The 15,981-nt window shown below is 29.3% G+C and overlaps 2 protein-coding genes across 2 annotated transcripts in view; one reads left to right on the plus strand and one right to left on the minus strand.

The window, feature by feature from the left end:
• Positions 1 to 3,887, minus strand: part of LOC117181414 (mucin-5AC) — a 48,316-nt gene extending 44,429 nt beyond the window's left edge. Inside the window, exon 1 of the mRNA XM_033374040.1 lies at positions 3,626 to 3,887. The gene's annotated coding sequence lies outside the window, so the exon portion shown is untranslated. The remainder of the gene's footprint in view (positions 1 to 3,625) is intronic.
• The window catches only part of LOC117181416 (protein Peter pan), a 59,300-nt gene that overhangs the window by 30,820 nt on the left and 12,499 nt on the right, over positions 1 to 15,981 (plus strand). The window lies entirely within an intron of this gene.

Raw genomic sequence — 15,981 nt, forward strand, 5'->3', positions numbered from 1 at the left:
TTGAGACCGATATTTTATGTATAAAAAAAGTTCGAACGTTCAAAAAATGTTGAGGTTCAGAAAAAAGATGAAATAATTTTCAGTGAAGTTCTTACCAAAATGTAGTACCTAAACGTACTTTATTGTACTCTAATACATTTCCCAAAATTTCAGCTCGATATTTTATTTACAAAAAAGTTCTTAGGTTCAAAAAAGCATTCAGTGAACTGAAAAACTGTGGTCGGTAATATAGGTATTTAGCTGTGTCACATGCCCTTAAGACGCCATTTTGAAAATACTAAAACGAAAAATCGATCTTTGAACCATGGATTCTCAAAGTTTAGACATTTATTCCAACCGCTAGTGAGATTCCAGGTTAATTACAGACTCGAAAAGCTTTGGAAAATGGTTCACAAAAAAAATAGGCACGAAAAATCACGTTTCTTTTTGTTTAAACTGCATTTTGGGATAATAAGAAAATTTTTTGAGAAATGTCATTGGCACCGTCGGAAAGAGGAGATCTTAAGCAATAAAAATATATGTGTCTCAATTTTTTCTAGTTTCGAATAGTCTTAGTTATTGGCCGTTTAAGGGTTAAAAGTGAAATGCTAAGAGTATGAATTTTGTATGTAATCTACACAGGTAATAGATAAACATGTGAAAACTAATTGAATCTCAGGTAAGCTGATTATTTTGCGCACGTCATTTCAATAAATTTATCTTAAATCGTTTTAAATCAGTCATCTGGAACGTAATAATGTCCCACTCATATTTCTCGACTGTGGTTTGATTTTTCAGTTGATTTTATAATGTCAGCCTATGGAAAATGTCAGAATAAATAAGAAGTAGGAAATGTCGTGTTAATACCTAAAAATATGATAGTTGTGAGCTTACAATACGAAATATAATGTATTACTTTCTATTCAATTGAAATGTAACGATTATTTACTTATTTTCTGTATATTTGCAGACTACAAATTTCATCCAAATATCTTCTTGCAATTTCATATATAAAATTTTCTTTGTATGAGATTGCACGATATATTATATTTGATAAATGATAATAAGAAATTAAAAACAAAAACAGTGCGTTTTATTCACGTAAATGGTCCACGCAAAATATCTTTTGGTAAATTATTTTATATATTCGATCGAATGAGGCAATTCTTGGAAATTCCTTGGTCATTTCATGGAAATTACTGAAAGTGTTTCATGTGGGAGTAATGTATCATAATTTTTCACCCCACCAACAACTTTATACGTTCAAAAAAGCATCATAGTTAATTTTAACAATGAGCTGATCAACGAACAATAAAAATTACAAAAATATAAAAATTTTTGCTGTTCAATATAATTTTTTAGGCTGTGTCTAGTCGTCCCGCAAAATGTCAGAGTCGGAAAAGGGGATGGACTAGTAGTCCCAAAAATTTTTGGATGCCTAGTCAAGCTTTTGAAAAATTTCGGGACGACGAAACTCTTTAAATTTTTAAACTAAATTGAATATTTAAGAATATTTCCATTCTCAAACTTATTTTCATATAAAAAAACAATTTTTAAATTAATTCATTCGTGGTATTTTCAGGAATTCAATAGTAAAAGTGTGAAATAATTAGTTATAATCTATTCTATTCTTTAGTCCCTAATTTTACTCTATTAGACAATACTCACAATTTCGTTTTAGCACTCGAAACTATTTTAAATATTTGTTACTTTTATAATTAAATAATATTTTTGAGATAAATTTACTTGTAAATAAAAACTTGTAAATCTTTTATTTAATAAATTGCCAAAAATTGTCATACAATAGGTAGGTGTTGATATATGCATTTTTTAACTCTTTGTATTTAAAACATTGTTTAAAATTATTTAAATAGCATAAAAAATCGCCAGTCACAACAATAGATTCAATTTTTTTTTTGTTTCAAGGACTTGAATGCTATTTACATAACATAAATAAATATAAGAAAAAAATTCTTAAAAACTCTATTATTATGTATATTCATCATTCACTGACAAAAATTAAGAATGTTAAACAATGATATTGAAAATAGAAAAAAGATCCCGAAAAAAATCTTTTCAAATAGGTACAAAATTTTATTTTGTAACTGCTTATAATTCAGAAATACAAACATTTAAAGATTAAGAATTTTTGTCTATCTTTGAAGATTTATGAAAAAAATGACATTTTAAAGATTGATGCGTGTGTCCTAGAAATCGAAATTAATTTTGAAAAATGTTGAGCTAGTACCAAAAATTATATCTATAATAACATATAATATATGAATTATTATAATGATAAATATAATAATAATTTTTGTAATTGTTATTATAACTCTGGCAAAAATTACTTTGATGAAATACCACCTTCAGATATTTATTAAAATATTTTATTTGTTTAATAAAAGTACGGTAACCTAAAATAAGTGATCATACATTTCCATTTTAATAATATTATACATATTAAGTAGTCCGGAAAGTCTTTTCCACATTTTTAATTAGCCACAACTTTTACAGAAGACTTGCTAGCAATAGTTTTAAAAAAGGATCTGATGAAAGTCAGTGAAATTTTTCATATTATATTTTACATTCTCCCTAAATTGTGGAAATCCTTCCGACTTTTAAAAGATAAAGAGAAGATCCTTACAGTTTTTGAATCTGCGAAATCTCATCTTTAATGTGAATTCTTTATGTACTTTTTTTCTTTTTTAATTAATAGCCGATTTTTCAAAGATTATGCTATGATATTTTTTGTAATACTTTTTTTTATCTCATTTTAAACCTTATATTTTTCTAAAAGTGTGTTATTTTATTATGTATTTAAAACTCTTTCCATGGATTTTATGGGTGCTCAAGATGAAAAAAAAAAAATCGTAAAGTTGAAACATTTTTGGTCAGTTTTAGTAGAATTACGTAGGCTTGTAAATTAAATTGTTTATTTTTATCATTCATAATATATTGTAAATAATACCGACTACAAGTTTTAGTAGATAAGAATATAATAAATGTCAAAATCTGCTTGGCGAAAATATATCGCTCGGTAAGAGACATTTAGGGTCCAAAGTATTTTTGTTAATTTTCAAAAATATGGGAGTTATGCCATATTGAATTTTTGTGTTGGATTTTTTTGAATTATCGAAATTTGTGTAACCGATAATTATATTTTTATGAAGCTTGAAGATATTGGAGATGAACGTATATAATTTAAAAATAAAACACCTTTAAAACAAAACTTTGATATTTTGCCTCAAAAAAGTAAAAATAAGAATGTTTCTTTCATTTTCTGTGAACCGAAAATTAAAAATAGTGTAATTTCCATAATTTCTTAAGTTTTCGAAAATCCTTTGGGCCCAAAATGTCTATTATACATTACTATAATTTCAACAAATTTCAATGAAGTGTAACAACCACTTGCTGTTTAAAACTTCAATAAACTTGCGATAGCTGGATTATTTTTTCACCGAACTAAAATTTTCAGAATAAACTACTTGTATCACAGACAAACTTTTGCACCACCATAGATTTATGAAATTGAAAATTTTTCGTACTCGTCCACCCTAATGATTAATAAATAATCGGTGAAACATTATCGTAATTAAATAAATAAATAATAAAAATGAATGAAATGACAAAAACGTTTGAAACTTACCGCGAGAATGGGTAATCCAAAAGAGGGTTGGATGCACCGATTAATTGTCAATTCACTGAATACAAATATGGATATTGATTCTCTGTCTCGCGAGCACGATTCTACACTACGGATAGATATCTATATGTATCGACCGGAGATCGAGAATGAAGCCGGGAGTCACCGTACGAAAGGTCGTATGAGGCTGCCTGGCCAGCACTGGCCTCGTCTACTTGTCCTCCGTCTCTTTTTTAATTTTCTTCCTTTCTCGCTTGCTCCCATTGAAAAGTCTGTTTCACTACGAGGAAAGGCAAGAGAGAAGGGTAGAAGGTAAGTAAAGGTTGCGAGACGTGCGAGACACGGGATGGCAAAGAAGCATGCGCGCTAGATCCCGCGCGAACGGGATCAAATGTGAAGCTTCTCAGAACATTCAAGTTGACGCTTGAAGTCTTATTTTTCATTCTTAAGTTTAGAAGAATTCGCAATCTAGGGGAAATTCAAGAAAATAGTATATTATGCACCAATGAGGAGCGGCAGGAGTAATTAAATTAAAAGCAATAAAAATTATTCAGAGTAATGAAAATTACAAGTAATATTTGTAAAATTTAAGAAAATAGTGTATTATGCATCAATTCGCATCGTCGCTAGCCGGAGACGAATACTAAACAAATACGTGAGTCAGAAAAAGTCCACTCACTTTTGGTGTATGCAATGTTCTTTATAACAAATCCATGATTATAGACGTTATTTGTAACACATGCATACTTTCTGCTCATATGGAAGAATTTTCGAAACTTTATTTCAACTTTAATAAAACTTCAGAAAATTATTGAAATTGATGGTACATTGATAAATTACCCAAAATTTTGGAAAGGAACAAAATAATAATTTTAGGAAAAAACTTCTCACGGCTTCAAAAATCATTAGTTTCTAAAAATATTATCTTGGAGTTCTTCTCGTAAACCATGCCAGATACCACAAAATAGAAAAAGGCTTTTTTCATAGAAATTATTTAGCCCATATAAAACTAATAAGATTTGTTCGTTTTGATAGTCAAAACTCAACAAAAAATTGGTACAGAATAGTAAGTTTTTTGAAAACTCGATTATTAATATTATCAGGAAACCCGACGCCATTTTCTTAATTTTTAAAACTTTTAAGCGAATTACGAAAAAAGATGATAAACGATATCAGATGTAGAAAGAAAATGAAAAATATCCCGATTTGATCAAAGTTATAAGGAGTTTGAAGAAGAAATTAAAATTTTTTTAGGCAATACAACACATTAAAATACGCATGATTTTGAAGCTTTTTTATTGCAAAAAAATACGCTTCGCCTAATTTTTTTCTAAACAATAACATATTTCGTCCCGGAAAGATTTTGCGACTTTAATTGTATAACCTGCAGTATTTTAAATAAATTCGTTTTAAACTAATTTCGGGCTACATTAGTTTAATAAAAAAATATCCCGTGGTTTTGCTTTTAGGAAATGCCGATTTTCTTCCTGAAATATTTTAGGGATGTTAAAAAAACCTTTCAAGTGAATTCAAGGACCTTTCCTGATAGAGGGCGTTTCCTGTGTTTATTTCAAAGTGATTTTTTTTATTCCAACGGCTTAATCAGAAAAACTCCCGTGCACGGAGAAAAATGGAAAAATAATTTTTATTAAGAGTGCTGTATTAGATTACAAATTACTATGGTTACTATGACCATTGCTCGAGTATAAGTACTCCTTCTAAACTGTTAAGTTTTGATTACTAGATCACATCATTCCTATATCTATAAAAAACTGTTTGATAGACTGATAAAATTAAATGTGATATAGATCATACTTTGATTCATTTTAATAAAGTACCTTTTGTAAAAGATACCTTATTTAGTAAATCCTAGTTAAAATATATTACTACGCATAGTCAAGATTAGAGTCGAAATAATATGCATCGTGCAATGTTAAATATTCGAGGCTCTTGGAGACGCTCGTATTAGCAAAATACGTTGAGCCTGCGAGCCTTCTAGGACTCTGTATCAGAAAGCTGCCACCAATATCACGCAAGCGCAGTAGCGCTGTATTACCGCCGACAGTTCGCGCCATTCTCGAGTGCGCCTGTAAGCACCTGTAAGCATCCTTCTTCTGAAAAATTTCGTTTTTGTTTGGTTATGAATCATGTATACTGCAATCCTTCAAATGTTGTTTTAGGAATCAAATAAAAAACTAAAGAAACGCCGTTTACTTTACTTACCTATGTTTGTAATTTATTATACTAATTTACTATAATTTATTATATCATATACTGAGCATTTTTATATTTGATAAAAATGTATAAATAATTACGGGCTTTTAGCAAAATTTTATAAAAGTCTTAGTATTTGAAAATTTACATTTTTAAGACTTATTTCTTGACTTAAATGTTCTAATAAATTATTTATTGTAGCTGCTTTTGTTTTTACTTTCAGATTTTTACTACATCCGATTAGGGGTCATTCACAAAATACGTGATATGTTTAAGAGGGGGGGGGGGATCTGTCGAAATATCATTTCCCATATTAAAAGCAATGGCAAAAGTATGACGTAGGGAGAAGGGAAGGGGGGGGGGTTGAAAGTTCCTGAAAAACGTTTCACGTACTTTGTGAATGGCCCCTTAGTAGAACGATAATCATTCGATTATTCTTCTAGGCTCGAAAGTTCACTTAAAATTTAATTACTTGTTTTCTTATAATGCATCTGAAAGTGATAAATCCATTAAATTGTCGAGATTTACAATTTGAACAAAAATCACAAATCAAATGAATATTTTAATAAAAGATTTAACTATTAAAATTTAAATAAATTAAATTTAAGTAGTTTGATTGAACATTTTTAAATCCACATATTCATATAGAATGTATGAAACGAAAAAATAGAAAAAAATATATTCCTTTTTTTAGCCCTGGCTTTTCAGCGTAAAATCTTGGTTGAGATTTTGTCAAGACACTCCAAGCGATATATTAGCGTAATTAGCTAGAGCTTGCGGAGGCTTAGGGTTTTAGGTTGTTTTTAGGCAGGGTTCGAATCCCCCCAGCGAGTTGCGATTTTTCATAGCGTTTGAGCGTACGATTATGCTTGTAAGTGACCGTAAGTACAATTTCATAATTTCAAAAATAAATGAAGTGCAATTAATATAAATAAAACATGTTTTTGTGCAAATTTATCATTATATTCAATTATCTGTTTTGAGCCTGCCTCACATTTTTAAGCATATATAAGACTATCTGTTTATTTTTCCTACTTTCCTTATAACCTGATCTTCCATTGATAACTAACTGACCAATCTTTCATTACGCTAATCTACTATCTTCGAGCATAAGCGTCTTCGAACAAAGCCTATTATAGAAATCAACCTTTCATTGCTATATACTTTACCTACTACTCCACACGCGTCCTTACACTCAGTCCCTAACGGTCGAACCTTTTGCTACTCTAGACACAAGCTTTTAGTCTGAACCATTTAACTGCCATTCCTTATATTTTTATATCAATCTTTGTTAGATGGCACAACGTGAAAATGAATTCCTTTACTTTTCTTAGACTGAGTCACCTATTTCTAACAATGATGCCCAGGTTTTCAAACTAGATTTCTCTCCGTGTGGTTTTGGTTTCTTCCAAATGTCGATTTCCTCGCTTGAATATTTAGGGGATGTTAACACTACCTTTCAATAAGTTCAAACACGTTTCCTTCTTGCATATGTTTCCCATGTTTATTATGTGAATTAATTTTCGACAACAATATAGGATAATTGAAAAGATGCCGTGATTTTAGTTTTTAGGAAATATCGATTTCTCGTTTGATTGTATACCAGATGTTAAAACAAACCTTTAAATGAATATACCCGACCTTTCCTGATAGGGAATGTTTTACACATTAATACTAAAGTCACTTCTGACCACAATACTGTCGTCCAAACAAGAAAATTAGTAACTACATTGTGGATGAGTCCCCTGTCAACCTAACCGAAAATGGAATACGAGTAGCAGTGGAATCATCCAAAATGTAGTTACTACTCTTCTTGTTTGGACTACAGAATGGATTAATCAAAAAATCTACCGTGGTTTTGCTGTTATGTAAATGTCGACTTCCTTGTTTGAAACTTTAAGGGACGTTAAGACAGCCATAAAAATAAATTTCAACATTTTTTCTAGTAGGGGACGCTTCTTACACTTATTTCTAAGTAATAATAATATTTTTTTGATAATTTAATAAAAAAGTCTTCCACGGTTTTAGTTTTTTGTCTTGAAATGTCGGTTTCCTTGATTGAATTTTTAAGAGATGTTAAAAAATAACTCAAAACATCCCGTATACACAAAATCGTGAATTTGTCAAGTTCTTGGGCAGAAAGCTTTTGTTTTAGAGTTTATAATCTATAAAATATTAGGCATTTTTTTGAGTAAAAACCGTTTATTTTCTGATAATTTTCTATCGAGTTAATTATCTATTGGTTAGAAACAACAACAAAAACTTTTCTAATTAGACATTTTGTTAAAAAGCTACTTTATGTACATTTCGTGCAGTATCCTTCACAGAAAATCCAAGCTTCCAAATATTTACAAAAGTTTTGGAAATGTTCGGTAATTTGCGATACGTAATTTGTGGTAAATTATTGTAATTTATCGGTAATTGATGGTTACTTATCGTTTCGAGTTGGTGTAATCTGTTTAACAATCCGCCAATGTGATCAAATTGTCTCTTGATAATTTTCATTATTCACCTCTGACGTTATTTTTTCTCAATAGGGAGTGAAAACTGACATCAGAGGTGAATAATGATAATTATAAAGATACAAGTTTATGGTCGACCGTCAAAAGAAAGTCACTGATTCACTATTCCATATGAAAAGACCATTTATTTATTTTGTACATTATACTCATTTCATGAGCCATTTTCTTCCTCAGTATTATTAATTAGTAAACATATTTGCTAATGAAAGAAGATTTACTATAAAAACTCGATTATCAAATTATTATAAAATTGCTAAGAACATCTAATAAATATTTATAGAAATCCTTTTGTTAGTTTCGTAATATAAGCGGTGAAAACAAACCGTCCATGTTTCACCAGTTATCTGCTATTGACTTAAAGTTATTATATTAACAAAAAAGGGTGATATCCACACACACATATACAAGTATACCTGAAAAATTACTCAGAACATTATATTATAAATTTATCACACAAGAAACGTTCAATTAAATAATTTTACAAATATTAAAAATTTTTATGACTGCAAAACTTCCTATATGAGGAAGCAAAATAAAGAGCTTTATTTTAGATAAAATAAAAATTTTTATTGAAAATTTAAATATTTAAACACCAAGAATCAAAAAGCTCAATTTTGATTACTATATAAGTGAATATTTTCATTTAATATATAAATAAAGCAAATAGATCTGACGAAGGAATAATGAGGAGACCTAACTTCGTTTCCACACTTGGCCATAGAAACATTACCGTAAGTGGTATGCACATTACGCTTTGACAAACAGAGGTGAAAATGTGTGTAAATGTGCAATTTTTAAAAGTTAATTTGGATGCGAAAGATGTGCCAGGTGAAGAATTAATAGCAGAATTGAATGTAGAAGAACACAATTGTACTTAATTGAAAAGATGGGTGCTGTGTCGGAAGGAATCGACAAAGAGAAAAAAGAACGAATTCGTCGCAAGATGAGGTTACATCATGCCTTTACCCAATTGTCGGAGTTCCTGCATTAATCACAGTTTCTAACGTGTCATATTGTGCTTCTGTCACCAATGTCCTTTTTTGCACAATATTTCTCTTAACGTGGGATTGATCCATTTTAGATCACTTTTTGACACAGGTGCTCCTCGAGTTAATTTAAAAATAATTGTTTTATCACAATAACACTATTATTCGTCAAAAGTGACCGACAATTGAATGGAAGTACAATTATTTTTCGCGCATGCGTAATCAAAAGTAATTGAAATGAGACGGTCTATGAAAAAGGAGTAAAGAAAAAGACACTTCTTTCTTTCCTTTCTCTTTTCCTTCTACTGTTCTCTCATCTTTCTTTATTTATTATTTTCATTTTTAAACCGAAAATAAAAAAATAAACATAAAAAATATTTACAATCATTGATCAACGTTCCGGTGCCCATTTAAATCCTCTCTCAAAGCTATAAAAATTAATGATAAAAAAACTGTCGATAATCTAAACCCATGAGAAAACTAAGATATTCTCCCATTTCTTCTCTCACGGGGAGAACGTCTTGGCTTCTTCTTGGTTTGAGACATTTTGACAATTTTGTAAATCTTTCATTTCTATTGCCTTGGATGAACACCGAAACGTTGGTAAATTATTGTGAATATTTTTTGTTTAAAAATTAAAAAAAAGAGAAAAAAAAAATTCGAGAGAAAGAAATGAAGGAAGGGAAATTTTGAGGTCGCCTTCTTTTTATTTCCCCTTCTTTTATTTGGGTTTTGTTTTATTTGAAACAGAGATATTTGCATGTATACTTGTCCAAATTTTGTCACTTGATTCTTCGAGTTTAAACTTCTAATAATATTCTCATTAAAGCATAATGGTCTGAATCTGTATTTAGTTTTCTTTCATTCTAACCCATTCCATTATTTTCCAATAAGGAATCAAATTTATTCTGGAATATGATATCATTCCATTTATTCATATACCAATCTAAACCTATTTTGGTTCATCCATTTCAATTCTGCTAAATTCTAATCCTATATAATTTTATCTATTTCTATCCTATTCTATCCTAAGTCTATCTCATTTCATCCATACCTGATGTCTATCCCATTCTATTTGATTACCGATTTTATTCTTATTCACTTCAGTGATGACTACATCCCGTTCTATCTATTTTTGTTCTAATCTATTCTAAACATAACTTTTCCCATCAATTTCTTCTCTAATATATTCTAAATCTGTATAATTCCATCTTATTTTACAGGAATATTTATTATATTCTTTCTATTCTAAGCCAATCTCATTGTATCTATTTCTATCATATTCTGTGCTAAAATGATTTAATTCAATCCATTTAGGTGCTTATCTGTTATAAACATATTCTAAACCTATTTTATTTAATCGTTTTCTCTCCTCATTTTATCCATTTTTTCTTAATCTATTCCAAAGATATACAATTCAATACATTTGCATTTATGTATTTCTATCTGCCATATATTCTATGTCTGTTCCATCCACTTCCATCCTCTTCTATGCTAATTCTATGTCATTATAACTATTTCTTACATCATTTTAAATATATTATATGCAATTTCTTTCTTTCCTAATATCAGTTTCGAACTTATTCAATTGTATCGATCACCATCATTTTCTACACATTGTTGTCCGAATCTATTTGAACCATAATTCTATAGTAATGGCTATCCTATTTTGTTCAATATATTTCTGTCTTCATATTTTCTAAATCTATCTGATTCTATCCAGTGCTATCAATATATTAATTGTATCAATATATGATAGGTTGTAGAATACAAAATTATAGAATTCTGGAACAGGTGATCGGTATTAAAATTATATAATTATGATGAAAAACGACAGGTTTTTTGGAAAGATGAGTCGCATGAAAAATGATAGAAATAATGGCAAAAGGTTAAAAGAAAAATATAGAATACCTACCAAAGATTCATTTAATATTTTCATTATTTAATGGTAAAATAATTACCTCATGGCAATATAGATGTTTATAAAATTAACTTTCATGCTGAAGTTCAAGGATATTTTCTTCATTTAAAAAATGCACTCTATACATCCAGTTTCAATTCAGTTCCAAGAAAAAAACTTCAATGTTTAAAACTCATGCAGATTTTTCTAATTATAAGTGTCGGTGGCCATACAAATATGCATATTGTCACCTGAAGGAATGCTACTTAGACTTACAAGACACGTATTAAAATTTTTACGATTTCGCCTCTCTTTGCAGAACTTATTATGAGCTAACATTAAGTAAAAAAATTGCAAATAGAAAATTCCAAGAATAAAAGTTAAAAATTTTGTACACTGGAATTTTATGGAAAATTATTCCGAAGTAAGATTTATAAAATTATCTATTGTAAAAAAATAAGAAAATAAAATACGTTTCGATAAGTATGCAACAGATTGATTTATGGGCTAATAAATCATAGAAAATGAAATATGTAAGTGGTTTTTTTAAGAAACGAAGAAGAAAAACAAGAAAAATCTTTATTTTTTCTAAAATTTATTCTTACATTGTTTTAAAAAAGAGATTTTGTTTTACATTTATATGTTATTTGATTCTAGCTAATTCAATCCCATTTTATTCTACTTCATTATTATTAATTCTGTTTCAGATCTAACTCATCCTAATCTATCCTTTCCTACCTTATTTCAAATCTTTTATATTATACATTATCCTTTCGCATCGTATTCTAATCTATTTTATTCTACACGATTATGATTCCGATCATTTTTCATTAAAAAAAAGGGAAAAGTCTATATTCTTGTTTGAATAACGACAAATTAAATCTAATAGTCAAAGGCTCTGAAATAGATTCGTAAAAGAGTCTATGTAATACTTCGGGATTTAATTCATATTACGCACGACTAAAGCAGAACCCAACGCCCACGTGCTTTAGCCCAATAAATAAAAAAGGTTTATGCTTGACGAATGCCTATCCGTGTACGCATTTCACGTAAATACATGAATACGTTTCTGTGAACGTAGCGTAGGCCCGCTTCCTACGTTCATTCTTCAGGTCAAAGTCAACATAAGAAAAGAGGATAAGGTTGAATTCCTTCCTCAAGTTTTTTCAATTAGGTATACTCAATTATCAAGCAGCTCTCGACTTTTTAATTAGGCTGAAAAAATTGTGAGACTTTCATTTTAATCATTTTTTAAGTAGAAAATAAGAAACATAATTTATTTCAAATTCAGAAATAGAGCCCCCCCCCCCCCATACAGTTGATACTGGCACTAAATAAATAATTAATATTAATTTTAATTTATTAATACATATATTTCCCTTGATTTTAATGAAATTAAATCACTTATTTTACATACATTAGTATATTTAATTAATGAGTATCTATACTGTACGTTTATTATCTATACTGTATTGGGTGCGGTCTCCCCAATATTAGGCCAATAGAATTATTAACGTTTAGAAACTAAATAAAATATAGCTCTTCATATGAAAAGAGATTCTCGAAAATAAAATTTTCTAAATAGCCTGATATGTGAAAAAATGCACGTGGATCGCTTTGCTCCCAAATTTGAGCGCGCTAAGGGTGCGCGTCTTTTGGATCTCACGCTTTGCGCTCGATAATGGGTTCCACCCGCTTCGCGTTCGGATATTTGTGGTATTCTTTTTTGTGATATTCTATTTGTATTTATTTGTTTGTTGTATTCTATTTGTATTCTATTTGTGATATTCTTCTTTCTTGGAATTCTTGAATAAAACTTTATCAAAAACATCTCTTTTAGATCCCAGTATGTATATGTCGGTATACGCGTCTTCATATATTCTGAATTTTCTTCGTAATTAAGTGTAGTTAAATATTAATTTGCTCAAAGCTCTGTATAGGATTTGAGGTACACATTCTCATCGTGGGACTCGCGCTACGCTTTCGATTTTTGACAGACATTTTATAATGTATATTTATTTTCTAAATTACCTTTCAGTTTCATATAGCGTAAACGCATTAGATGTATGTAATACTTGACCTCCCCCCCCCCCCAACTGTCATAACAACTTTTTTAATTAAAAAAAATTAAAAATTCAAATTTTTATCAAACAAAAAATAATGAAAAATAAAACATTCTGTTTCGGGAACTAACTATGCAAGTTACAAACAAAGATTAATTAAAAAAATGGTGCTTTAAAAAAAAGTACAAATTGGTTAATCACGATTTAATAGAATGCGTAGAGTTTGTGTTTTATTCATAAAAAAAACAACATGGAAAGTAAAAAAAAATTGAATTTTTAGGGCAAAAGACACAAACTACGAAAATAATAAATGGACGAAATTTATTCACTCACAAAAGAGCTTCAAGTGCGTTATTAATAATTTTTTATGGAACGCGTTGTTTTCATTTTAAGCTTCGTTTTAATCTTAAAATACATTGAAAATAAAAAATTAAATTTTGTTAATAACAAAATAGTTTATTTATAGAAGGCGAACTCTTTAATTTATAAAACCAAGGCAGTGAAAATATGTATGTTTCACTGCCCATGCATATAATGAATTGTAATAATATAAATTCATTGAAACGATACATTTTTCATGGTAGCTGAGAATTAAATTTAGAGGAGAATAAGGAACAAAAATATTAAATTATTCATTATAAGTAAAATTTGTACTTTATTTTGCAATAACTGAATAAGCGATCCTGGGCCGAGATACAAAAATAAATTCAATATGCATTTGATATAATAATGTTGAACGTAATGTAGAAAAGTTTGCATTTTGGAAAAAATCGAGGGCGAGGCACAAGATGCGTGATGAGTATGTGTTCGTTAAAGCCGAAGAAGCTTTAACAAAAGTTATTTCGCAATCACCGAATTACAGTTTTGTCGATGCTTTGGCCTTTAATTTTAAAAAGTTTGTGCACAAATGTTGGGAAGTACAAAGACCGAGCATACAGCGTGAAGTAAATACATTATCGAGCGCAAAGCGCAAGAACCAAAAGTCGCCCACCCATATAGACTACAAGTTTTCAAGTATTTTTGCCGCGAAGATATAAGCCTTGATTTAAATAAGTAATTCATAATAACAACATTAAAAATTACAAAAAATGTTTAAATTATAATAAAATAACAATTATTATAGTAAATTATAGCAAAATATTGTAATATTTTACAATTTCCAAAATAATGAAATATATCCTTTGATCCGAACTCTTGAAATGTGAGCTAATAACATGTTTTAGAGAAAATTTCGACTAATAAGTAGTTATTTTAATATAAAAATTGAATTTAAACTTAACAATTACTAAAATAATGAAATATAGCCGATAATTAGTCGAGAGTTTGTAAAAAATTAAATGAGTTGCCCCCTATCATGTTTGAAAGCGAAAATGAAGTCATACTTTTTACATAAATAAGTTGATCTGGAAAGTCCCTCAAGGTACGTATATGCGTAATCGAAAGTTAACATATGTAAAAAATCAAGATATTAGCGGGCGGCCATAAAAATGCATTTAGGTGTCCCATACATTTTTGATAAATAAATATATTATGGATTGCATCGGAAACAAATGAATTTTAAATTCCGTAATGAAGTGGATGAAAAGAATATTCCTTTCTCTTTTACTGTTTCAATATGAATAATTTATTATTTATTTTGAAAATATTTTTTTTAATAGAATCCAAAACATGCATTAGGGAATTTCATAAGAATAATATGGGTGCAAAGAAATTAGAGGGCACTGTTTCCTTTACTGGTAATACTTATAGGAGTACAAGTGTAAATCGTGGATATTATTGGATATTCTTTTCACTCCTTCCATTTGAATCTAACATATATTTATTTGTTTAAACAATATAATCTTTTTGGGGCGCCTTGGCATGGCTTATAGAGGGCGATAACCAAGGGGCGCAGCCGGAGCTTCCCGGCTGCGTCCCCATGCCAGTCCGCCACTGTACGGTTTCATTTTTTTACGGATAAAACAAAATCTCCTACAAGTCTTCTTTAAGATTTTTTACGTATCTCGGGCCTTTTGTCGTGATATTGGAATTTTGTTTGCAAATCAATTTCGATAAACAAATTAAAAAAGAGTTCTGTCAAAAAATGGTTCAAAGGAATGTTGTGGAAATTTTTGAACGTTGAAATTCCTTCAAAAACTTTCCCCCACATTTTGTGTCGTTTGGCTAAAAATTGGAATTTTCGACTTTCTTTCATAGTATTATCGATAAATAAAACAAAAATGACGAGTCCTTTCTAAAAATGGTTCGTATAAATTTTGTAAGACTTTTTGAAAACTGTAATTGCTCTCTAAGACATTTTCTCTTATCTCACGTCGTTTGGCTAAAAATTTGAATTTTCTGTTTTTTTTTGCATAGTATTTTCGATAAATTAAACCGTAATTAAATATTCAAGCTAATCAAGAAATAGTTTTGACCAATTTTTTAAGACCTTTCAAAAGCTATACTTCATTCTTGAGACTTTTTCCTATATTTTGCGTCGTTCGGCTGAAAATTTTAATTTTGGATTTTTTTCTAGTAGAAAAAACCAAAATATGAAATCTTATAAAAAATGGTTTAGATAAAAATGATAAGTCTTTTAAAAAGCTACAATCTTCTTTATATCTTTTTTACTTATCTGACGACGTTCGACTTACAATTGAAATTATCGACTTTATTCACTTTCCAAGCATACCCC

Source organism: Belonocnema kinseyi, chromosome 10 (genome assembly GCF_010883055.1).
Source record: "Belonocnema kinseyi isolate 2016_QV_RU_SX_M_011 chromosome 10, B_treatae_v1, whole genome shotgun sequence".
Classification (NCBI taxonomy): domain Eukaryota; kingdom Metazoa; phylum Arthropoda; class Insecta; order Hymenoptera; family Cynipidae; genus Belonocnema; species Belonocnema kinseyi.